Source organism: Gossypium hirsutum, chromosome A11 (assembly GCF_007990345.1).
Source record: "Gossypium hirsutum isolate 1008001.06 chromosome A11, Gossypium_hirsutum_v2.1, whole genome shotgun sequence".
Taxonomy (NCBI): Eukaryota; Viridiplantae; Streptophyta; class Magnoliopsida; order Malvales; family Malvaceae; genus Gossypium; species Gossypium hirsutum.
The window spans coordinates 114423154-114435265 of NC_053434.1; positions in this window are offsets into that span (position 1 = coordinate 114423154).

Below are 12112 nucleotides of genomic sequence, written 5' to 3' on the forward strand. Positions count from 1 at the left end.
TTCGTCAACTCACAAAGTCAAGACAACACTAAGTCAAAAAAGACGTCGTTTGAGTTAGTGTGGCTAGACGTACAATTGGAATTCCGAAAGGATCGATTGTCTAATTGGTCTTCCGTGAACACATTTGTGTGCCAAGTGGGGATTGTTGTTTGGTTCCGTCAAGGGAAGTAGTAACCGGATTTAAATGTCCCAAACGTTTGAGGGCATTGGTTCGAGCTAGGCTCTTCTAGAACGCAAAGCTATCGGAGTTCTAAATCACGAACGTTTCGTAGGTTGTTCGATCGGTAAGGGTTAGTTATAGGACGTTCCATAACTAATTTACACAAGGAAGAGTTGGTGTCCGAGGCGTCCTTGGTAGCTATAACTAGCTTATTGGAAAAGAGGAGTTCACCTAATTTCGAGGATCGGGTCAAAGACAGAAAAACCCGTGCTTAAGGCTGAGCTAAGTTTAATTGATTTTTCTTCGGATTACTTCGTTGTTTTTTTTATTTAATCTTTTACTTTTTACATTTTTTTGTGTTTATTTCAGGTTTCATATTTTATCCCCCCAAACATCGCGGGCACGACAACTGCCCAGACTTAAATCTGGTCGAGAGATAAACAATTTTCAGTAAACTAGTCTCTGTGGGATCGACCCTACTCCCTATACTGCTTTAATTTACAAATTAGGTGTAGGTTTATATTGGTGGAATCGACAGCCATCAGTTTTGGCGTTGTTGACGGGGACTGGCAACACTTACAATTGTTTAAATCGTCTTCATAACCAGATCTTCATCAGGAGATCTCGAATACAACCCAGAGATTGAGAAATCGACGCGAGCACGATGAAAAGAGACAGAAGCTCTTCAATGTGCAAGTAAATCAGGAATTGAGCTAGGACAAGGGATCCTGGAATTCGACGTTGAAAAGTTGAGCGAAATAATTCATGCAGAGGCAATTCGACGTGGGAAACGAGTCGAAGAGGTTGAACCTGAGACCGAACCACTCTTTGAAACAAAAGGCAACCTCAGTGAATTAGAAAGGATGGTAAACAGAACCATTCGTCAACTAGCCGCTGCTCCCAACAAGCAAACACCGTTATGCATCAACTATCCAACTAGAAGAACCCCTTTCGAATTGAAGTCGGGCTTGATTCACCTTTTGCCCACTTTTTTAGGCTTGAAGAACGAAAATCCACACACTCACTTGAGAGAATTCCACATGGTCTGCTCAAGCATGAAACCCCAGGGAGTACCCGAAGATGAAATCAAACTTCGGACCTTTCCTTTTTCTTTAGTTGATACAGCAAAAGAATGGTTATTTTACTTACCCCCCGGTTCTATCACAACGTGGGATGACTTATCTCGTGCATTTCTTGAAAAATTCTTCCCAGCGTCACGAGCAGCTGAGCTTAGGAGGGAAATAGTGGGAATTCGCCAAATGGAAAGTAAATCGCTCTATGACTATTGGGAGCGATACAAAAAACTGTGTGCAAGTTGTCCTCAACATGGGTTGACCGAACAATCACTTCTTCAATATTTCTACAAGGGTTTGCTCCCTATGGAAATGAAGATGATTGACTCTGCTAGTGGAAGGGCGCTTGTCAATATAACCCCTCAAGGGCAAGAGAACTAATATCCACCATGGCTGCAAATTCTCAACAGTATCGGCCGAATTCGAAACCGACAAGACGGGTTAATGGGGTAAACGTTTCATCTTTAGAAGATAAATTGGATAAGCTTACGAATGTTGTTCAATCTTTGCTTACAGAAAAGAAAAGTCTGACCCAACTATGTAGAATTTGTACTACGTCTGAACACCCGACGGATTTGTGCCCAATCCTTAACGACAATTCAACGGCACATGTTGATGTTGTCGGAGGTTTTTCGGGACCTCCACAAAGACGCTATGATCCTTTTTCCAACACCTACAATCCCGGGTGGAAGGATCATCCCAACCAGAATTACGGAGCTAATCCCCGATATGATCTATCATACCAACCGAGACATCTGCAACCACCACAACAACAACACAAGCCAAGCACATCTCTAGAAGCTGTTGTGGAAAGACTTGCCGCCGATGTTGTAAAATATCAACAGAGGACAGACGCATCAATACAAGAGTTAACTAATCAAGTTAGTAAACTCCCGATGGTAGTTAATCGCTTGGAGTCTCAAGGAAAATTACCTTCCTAGACAGAGCTGAACCCTCGGCAGAATGCCAGTGCAATAACTCTTCGTAACGAAAAGGTTCTAGAAACAGTTCCAGCCAAAAGTCATGGGCAAGACAATGAACAGGGAAAGCAGATCTCTGATCCAACAGCCAGGCCAGAATCAGAAATTCAGAGACCAGTTGTGATGCCACCTCCTTTTCCAGGGAGGCTCGCAATGGATAAGAAAGAGAAAGATAAAAAAAAATCCTTGAGACATTCAGGAAGGTGGAGGTAAATATTCATTTACTCGACGCTATCAAACAAATCCCTCATTATGTAAAATTCCTCAAAGAGTTGTGTACTAGCAAGAGGAGGTTAATAGGTAACGAAAGAGTAAATGTAGGAGAAAATGTCTCCGCAGTACTGCAAAAGAAAGTTCCACCCAAATACAATGACCAATGTATGTTTGCTATTTCCTGTGAGATAGGTAATGTAGGCATTAAGAAAGCCATGTGTGATTTAGGGGCTTCCATTAATGTTATGCCTTATTCTATTTATAAGCTGATTAACGCGGGTCCTTTAAAAGAGACAGGAGTAATAATCTAGTTGGCAGACAGGTCAGTCGTCTATCCCGAAGGGCTGCTTGAAGACGTCCTTATTAAAGTTAACGAATTAGTTTTCCTTGTAGATTTTTACATTATTAATATGGAAGATGATAATTCTACTAATTCGTTTGACATTTTGCTTGGAAGGCCGTTCCTAAGTACCGCAAGCGCAAAAATAGATGTTCGAAGCGGGACGCTGACCATGGAGTTTGATGGCAAAATCATGAAATTCAATGTCTACGAGGCCATGGGTCATTCTAACTCACTATTAAATATTTCTAGCATCGATATTTTAGATTGTTTAACTCAATCTTATTCCGAATATCATGACTTTGATGAGTTGGAAACTGTCCTTTATAGAAACATTGACATGAATGTTTTACATCATCTCGAGGAATTCACAGTCATTGAAGATCCGTTGCAAGAAATTGTCAATCACTTGGAAACGCAACCTTCGTTGACAAACCGAGGTAACCAATTTGAACTATTACATTCTCAAACTAAAATATTGCCCTCGATTTTGTAACCACTGACCTTGGAGCTTAAAGCATTACCGGACCACCTTAAGTACGTCTTTTTGGGAGATAAAGACACCTTACCGATGATAGTGTCAAACAAATTAACCAAAGACGAGGAAGAAAGTCTAGTTCGAGTTCTGAGAGAGTATAAGGAAGCTATTGGTTGGACGATAGCCGACATAAAAGGGCTAAGTCTATCCACTTGTATGCACAAAATTTCCATCGAAGACAACACGAAACCAAAGAGAGATGCTCAAAGGCGCCTCAATCCACCCATGATAGAGGTAGTGAAGAAGAAGGTCCAGAAACTGTTAGATGCTGAATGATATACCCGATTTCTGACAGTGATTAGGCTAGCCCGGTTCATGTCGTGCCCAAGAAAACTGGCGTGACAGTGGTGAGAAACCCGTTAGGTGAGCTGGTCTTTACACGAGTCCAAAATGGATGGAAGGTTTGCATCGATTACAGAAAGTTGAATGCAGCTACCCAAAAAGACCATTTTCCACTCCCCTTTATCGATCAAATGCTCGAGCGATTAGCCGGTAAGTCCCATTATTGCTGTCTCGATGGGTACTCAGGATTTTTTTCATATTCCAGTGGCTCCGGAGGATCAAGACAAAACGACTTTCACGTGTCCCTTCGGAACATTTGCGTATAGACGGATGACGTTTAGACTCTGCGATGTTCTGACCACCTTCCAAATATGCATGGTGAGTATATGCTCTGATTACGTCGAGAAAATCATCGAAGTTTTTATGGATGACTTCACGGCATACGGTAACTGTTTTAACGAATGTCTCAATAATCTTGCTAAGATATTACAAAGATGCCTAGAATTTAATCTTGTTTTAAATTATGAGAAATGTCATTTCATGGTTGACAAAGGATTAATTTTGGGTCATATAGTTTCCTCGAAAGGAATCGAGGTAGATAAAACAAAAACAGATATTATTAACTCGTTACCTTACCCCTCATTAGTGAGGGAAGTTCATTCGTTTCTTGGCCATGCAGGATTTTATAGATCCATGAAAAAATTTCTCAAAAATCGCGCGACCACTTTGCAGTGTGTTGCAAAAGGATAAGGAATTTGAATTTGACCAAACTTGCAAAGACGCATTTGATGTGCTGAAGCAGAAATTGTCTCCGCTCCCATAGTGCAGCCACCAAATTGGAACTTTCCCTTTGAAATCATGTGTGATGCGAGTGACCAAAGTGTGAGAGCTATTCTTAGCCAAAGAATAAGGAAAGAGCCTCATGTTATCTACTATGCTTCGAAGACTTTGGATGTTGCCCAAAGCAATTACACAACCACCAAGAAAGAATTATTAGCTGTTGTGTTTGCTTAAGATAAGTTTAGATCTTACCTATTGGGAATTAAGGTAATTATCTTTTCTGATCATGCAGCTTTGAAATATTTAATAGGGAAGAATGAGGCAAAACCCAGACTGGTCAGGTGGATTTTACTCCTACAAGAGTTTGATTTTGAAATATGGGATAAAAAGGGAAGTGAAAACCTAGTAACTGACCATCCGAGTCGATTACTGATTCTAGTAGACGACACACCATTAAAGGATAACTTCCCAGATGGAAACTTTTTTTCAGTAAATGCAGTTCATCCTTGGTATACAGACATAGTAAATTACCTCGTCACATGTACTGTTCCTTCAGATTTACAAAGGTCTAAAAAAGATAAGATAAAAAAGGATGCGCGATATTACATTTGGGACGATCCTTACCTTTGGAAGCATTACTCGGATCAGGTAATATGACAGTGTGTAGCAGAAACAGAGGTACAGTCTATCTTAACTTTTTGTCATTCTTATACATGCGGAGGGCACTTTGAACCTAAACGCACCGCACACAAAATTCTCGAATGTGGATTATTTTGGCCAAACATATTTCGTAATGCCTTTTTATTCTGTAAAACTTGTGAAAAATGCCAAAGAGTTGGCAACCTTAGTCGTCGAAATGAGATGCCTCTTACTATTATTTATATTTGTGAAATTTTTTATGTGTGGGGCATCAACTTTATGGGTCCCTTCATTTCTTCTTTCGGTAATTTTTATATACTCTTAATTGTTGATTATGTCTCTAAATGGATAGAGGCGAAGGCCACTCGCAATGATAATGCTAAGACCATAGTTGACTTTTTTAAAAGTTCTATTTTTTCCAGGTATGGCACTCCACGAGCATTAATTAGTGACAGAGGAACTCATTTTTACAATAAGCTCGTAAGTGCACTTATGGAGAAATATGGAGTAACTCAATGAATTGCCACTGCTTACCATCCACAAACAAATGGGCAAGCCGAATTGTCAAATCGAGAGATCAAGTCTATTCTGGAAAAGACGGTTAAACCTAACAGGAAGGATTGGAGTTTGAGGGCTTATAGGACAGCTTACAAGGGACCAATAGGCATGTCACCTTACCGACTCGTTTTCGGTAAATCGTGCCATCTTTCGGTCGAGTTAGAGCACAAGGCTTTTTGGGCAGTTGAACAGTGTAATATGGAAATTGAGTCCGCGGGAAAATCTCAAAAATTAGACATCCAGGAACTCGAGGAAATCAGGAACGATGCATATGAAAATACTCGAGTTTATAAAGAAAAGACGAAGGCATTTCATGACAAGTTCATCACTAGGAAGCAGTTCTCAATAGGACAAAAAGTTCTCCTACATGACTCCACTTTAAAATTCTTCGCTGGTAAGCTTCAATCCAAATGGATAGGACCGTTTATTATTACTAATTTATTTTCGAATGGTGCAGTGGAAATTCAAAGTGAAGAGACACGAAAGCGCTTTAAAGTGAATGGTCAACGATGAAAACCCTTTTTCGAGAATTTTCAAACACACACAGTTGAAGAGATTATTCTCGATGAGCCAAAAGTTTAAATAGCAGGTCGTCGAGCTAACGACGTTAAACAAAAGCACTTTTTGAGAGGCAACCCAAATTTATTTTCATTTATTCTCATTTATTTAATTTTTTTAGTTTAAGTAAATTAGGATGTAAATAAATTAATTAATTTCTATTTAACTCAGTCAATTTGATGTTTTCAGGAACACTATGGAGGTCATGTAAAAAAAAGAAAGACGAGTACTGATGGAAGCGTGGGCATGACTTGCTAATTTGGTGATAGTGAAAAATATATAAAAAAACCAACATCCACTAAAATTCCTACCCAAACCCATTTACCCACATACCAAAATACCCAAAAACCAAGTCCAATTACCCATTTCCCTTAAACCCAATTACCAAATCACCTACCAACACCCACATCCATCAACCTAACCCAATTAAATCATCAACCCAAACCAATCAAACTACCCAAACCCAATACCCAAGATTGGCTCAATAACCAACACCTAACCCAATTACCCCACCTAACCTAAAATAACCCAAATAAAAAATAAACAAAAATAAAATTTTAAACACCCAAAATCCCTAATCTCCCAACATCTTCTCCATCTTCTTCATCTTCTCCAAAAACAAAACCTACACCCAACACCAAGCCATGCCGCTGACCACCACCGTCACAACCCATCGCCGACGTCTCGATCTTTGCCAAGGTTACACCTTCACAAGGCCATCAACACCCCGCGCCACCATCGATGGCCCCAACTTTACCTTTTCTTTTTCTTTTTCCCATCCGTCACCGTCGAAACCATCTGAAATGCCTATTTTTAACGCTAAAACTGAGACCATAGTTCGAACTCAGAACCAAACGCCCGACAACTTTTCGGTTTCACTCAATCAGAGTCGGCACTGATTCTCCGCTCCTCTTATCATCGATATCGACGATGATGAACCTCCTCCATCGCCTCCTATATAAATAGCCCCACCAACGAGAGCACGACGCCAACAATGTTTGACTCCTGTCGAACCAGAACTTTCAGACAGCAGCTCCGATAGTCCCGAGAGGTCGACCCTTAACCCTCCATCTAATTTACCTTTATTGACATATCATGAAGGTAACTCGAACGAGGCTCAGACATCTCGCAACCACGTTAGAGCTTATTCGACCACAAATGAATGTGTCGGTCAACGCCAAACAAGATCGTCCACCACTCGAAGTCGTCGACAACAGATACGTGAACCAACGACACCGCAGGACCGCAATACTGACACTGCTGAAAATTCAAGTCCACCACCCTCGCCCAACGAATATGTTCGACCAACACGAAACAGTTAGCGTAATAGACGAGGTCGTGCCAACACCTTTCTCACTGAAAGAAGATTACGATGATTTTTAGATTTTTCGACCCCAGAACATCGCACATGATACAATGACATTCAACAACTCACACTCCCGGTCTGTAAGCAAATCGATTTCACCACTCTTAATATGCTAAATATTCATGATACTGTGACTACTTATTTTGATGCTATTGGTTGGAGCTCTTTTGCAAACATATCCTGTGATGCATATTATGAGCTGATATATGAGTTTTACACCACATTTAGCTTCAATGTTAGTGCATTACAGACTATTGAAACGCAAAGCATTATCTGTTTTCGTCTGCTTGGAAAGGACTTTCAAATGTCGATATCTAATTTTAATATTGCCATGGGTTTCGTTGACCCTGACAATATTTAATCCGATTCCTATCATACAGCTTTGTTAGATATTTCGAGCTACTTTAATGCTTAAGATGCCTACCGTGTGTTAACCAATTCTAATCAACTTTATAATCCGAAAACCACAAAAGACTTATTGGTGCATAAACCTGCCTTAAGATATATTCATCGATTTTTGGCATTTAGTTTTTCGAGACGAAACGATTCATCCGCTGTTTTAACGAGAACTGAATTATTTTTCTTGTGGTGTATGGATTCCGGTTATAAAGTTAATTTAGGATATTAGTTTGCAAAAAAATTTCATGTTGTTTTGCATTGTAATCGTCCTCTAATACTTGGGTCGTACATCACGAACTTAACCTCTATACTTTTTCCCTCTAAAATCGATTTCTCCTCCTTGACATGTGCATATCATATGACAGCCTAGATAAATATTGTTTGGATTCTATGGGTTTGCTTGCCGGCACCCCTACTGCTTGTTATTTTGTTCCTCCAGGTACACGGACTACACGTGGGAATATGGTTTTTCGCCAACGCCCACATTTCGCTACTCGAGAACAAGAGGAACAGACTCCAACTGTAGAGGCCCGTTTAAGCCGAATCGAGGCTCGACTTGAAACGATAGAAACCCAAGTCTCTACAATCCTCAACATCCTGCAGAATCGTTACCCCCAACACCAACCACGTCATTAACATATATGGGGAGTACTCTTAACTTTTTCTTTTGTTTGGGCTGTTAACTTTTATTTCATATAATCTATGCTTGAGGACAATCATTGATTAAGTAGAGGGGATGGATGATAAACATGCATGATTTTTGCTCTTTTGCATGTGTTAAATCTTACATTAAGTTCATTCGAAAATTTATTTAAACATTGAGCCTTTAATCTCATACTCAGTTAATTTGGACAATTGGGCAAAGTTTGAATTAAAATGTTCAAGTATATAGGTTAGTCAAGATTTGTGTCTTAAAATTGATATATGTAGCTAGATTTTTTTTTCATAAATTGATTGTTTGGAAAATTATATTTGTTTGTGCATTAATAAATAAGTGAGTAAATTAAGGTTCAAGTTATGAGTGAAGTTTCGAAAATGTGACCGGATTGAGTAACCGGGGTAAGGTGTTGGGTTGTCATCTTATCTCGCGTAAAAAGGTTCGAGTGACAAGTCGGTAACTTATAAACATTCCGCTAACTGAGCTTTCAAAAAAAATAATAATAAATAAATAAATTTAAGACGATTTGAACTGAGTAACCGGGATAGGGTGCTTGGGTTGTCATCCTAGTTCGCTAAAAGGGTTTGACCACGTCAATAATTTTATTTCTCTAATGCACAGTTAATTAAATAATGCCTTGCAATTTATTGGATTCAAACTCAATTTAGTGAAATTATTTAGCCTACATGTTTCAATGTTATGACACTTGATGTTCGAACGTTGTATCTTGAGCATTTATTTATTTTTGCCTAAGTTGTTTACATTGATTATGTATGCGGAAAAAAAAGGCTCGATTTTTAATGAATTATAGAATAAATTTAATGTTTGAAAGAACAATATGCTTGAGGGCAAGCATGAGCCAAGTAGGGGGAGTTGATAAACACACTAATTTACATAATTCTTGTATTTAATTTGGTTTATTTTTGAATTAATCCCTGCTTAATTGGTGTTTTTTATGATTTAATTTTGCCGGGGATGCAATTGGTCAAAAACGAGCAAAAAGGGACCAAATTGAAAGACAAATCGTTGAGTTGGGGCCAAATCATAAAGATGGGAAGGCCAAGGATTTAACATCAATTTTGACTTTGTAAAAAACTAAAAATAGAAGATATTATTTTATTTAGTTTTATTATTTATTTATTTTTATTTTTATTTTATTAATTTAGAATAGGCTATTTTTAGTAACCCTATGTATATAAATAGGGGCTTTTAGTTTCCTAGAAAAATCATCATTTAATTTGTATTTCTTCTTCTACTTGGAATAGAATTACGCTCTCTCTTGTATTTCCTTTTTCAATGTGGAGTTGGAATATCATTTTTTTCTCTTCAATTTGACGTTGCATTTTGTAGCTTTGTCTCCAATTTTTGTTTCTTTTCCACAATTGGGTTAATTGCTATCCAAGTCCCATTTCCTTTCCAAAATTCCATCATCTTCACACAAAGCCAAAACACAATCCATAACCTTCAAATATGATTAAATTCAGGCCACACTAAACCCCTTTCAGTTTTAAGCCGGTGTTAACCCCGTCAAAAAAACCCGTGAGTTACGAACCCGAGCTGTTTAACTCCCAACTTTCAATATTTATTATTTCTCTGAATTAAGAGTATGACTTCGTCAACTCACAAAGTCAAGACAACACTAAGTCAAAAAAGACGTCGTTTGAGTTAGTGTGGCTAGACGTACAGTTGGAATTCCGAAAGGATCGATTGTCTAATTGGTCTTCCGTGAACACATTGGTGTGCCAAGTGAGGATTGCTGTTTGGTTCCGTTAAGGGAAGTAGTAACCAGATTTAAATGTCCCAAACGTTTGAGGGCATTGGTTCGAGCTAGGCTCTTCTAGAACGCAAAAGCTACCGGAATTCTAAATAATGAACGTTTCGTAGGTTGTTCGATCGGTAAGGGTTAGTTATAGGACGTTCCATAACTAATTTACACAAGGAAAAGTTGGTGTCCGAGGCGTCCTTAGCAGCTATAACTAGCTTACCGGAAAAGAGGAGTTCACCTAATTTCGAGGATCAAGTCAAAGACGGAAAAACCCGTGCTTAAGGCTGAGCTAAGTTTAATTGATTTTTCTTCAGATTACTTCGTTGTTTTTTATTTCATCTTTTACTTTTTACGTTTTTTTTTGTGTTTATTTCAGGTTCCATATTTTATCCCCCCCCAAACATCGCGGGCACGACAACTGCCCAAACATAAATCTGGTCGAGAGATAAACAATTTTCAGTAAACCAATCTCTGTGGGATCGATCCTACTCCCTATACTGCTTTAATTTACAAATTAGGTGTAGGTTTATATTGGTGGAATCGACAGCTATCAACAGTTGTCTCACCAAATAAAATGCAATCATCTGCAAAGAAGAGATGAGAAATCTGTGGGCCTCTCTTGCTTGCTTTGTCCCCTTTAATCTTCCCCCTCATCAATGCCACTGCAAATCATAAAAAGGAAAGGGTTGAGCGGATTCCCTTGACGAAGTCCTATGGTTGGTTTAAAACGTTATCCTTTGCCCCCATTTAAGATGATCGAATAAAAGACGGAAGTAAGACACTTCATAATGAAATCCACCTAAGATTGCACAAAACTCAGTCACTCCATCATAAACCTTAAGAAATCCTACTCCATCCTATCATGTGCTTTGCTCATATCAAGCTTAAGTGCCATTTGTCTTTTTACTCCAATTCATTTATTCTTCAATGTATGCATTATTTCATAGGTTACGAGCACATTATCAGTGATTAAATGTCCTGGTACAAAGGCACTCTATGCACTGTCAATGAATGCATCCAAAACATGCTAAAATCTATTAGCCACCACCTTAGCTATCACCTTATAAAGAACATTGCATAGACTAATGGGTCTAAAATTTGTCATTTCCGTAGGATGCGAGGTTTTGGGTATCAACACAATGTCAGTGACATTTAAGAGCTCTAAATCTCTACCTTAATTTAAGATTTCCAAACAGAAAAAAGTTACCTTTGTACCTAAAATATGCCAACACTTCTAAAAGAAAACCATTGGAAAGTCGTCATCACTAGGAGCCTTTGTGGGGCCCATTCCTTTCAATGCTACCCAAATTTCTTCAGCAGTGCACTTCGTTGTAAGCTACAAATTTGCTTTCTCAGAAATGTAATGCTCAATTCCTTGCAAGACCGATTCCATATTGCTCACCCATCCGGTTGTAAACAACTCTTGAAAAAAAGCAATTGGTTATCTTCTCTATCTCTTCCACGTCATTGACTTCTTCCCCATCCTTGTTCCGCAAGCTTCTTATAGTATTAGATCTATTATGTTGAGTAGCACAATTATGGAAGAATGTCGTGTTTCTATCTTCCAATTTAAGCCAATTAGCATGCGCTCTTTGCTCTCAATAGGCCTCATCTTTATCAATTTCCAAATTGATATGTAACTTTGTGTCAATGATTTCAGCCAAATTCTCATCATTTCTATCCTCCTCTAACAAACTCTTCAATTTTATACTTAGGTCTTTTTTTAACCCCACCATTCCTTTACAAATTTTAATCACCCATTGAATTAATCCCTGTCTTAAGCTTTCTAGTTTACCCATTACC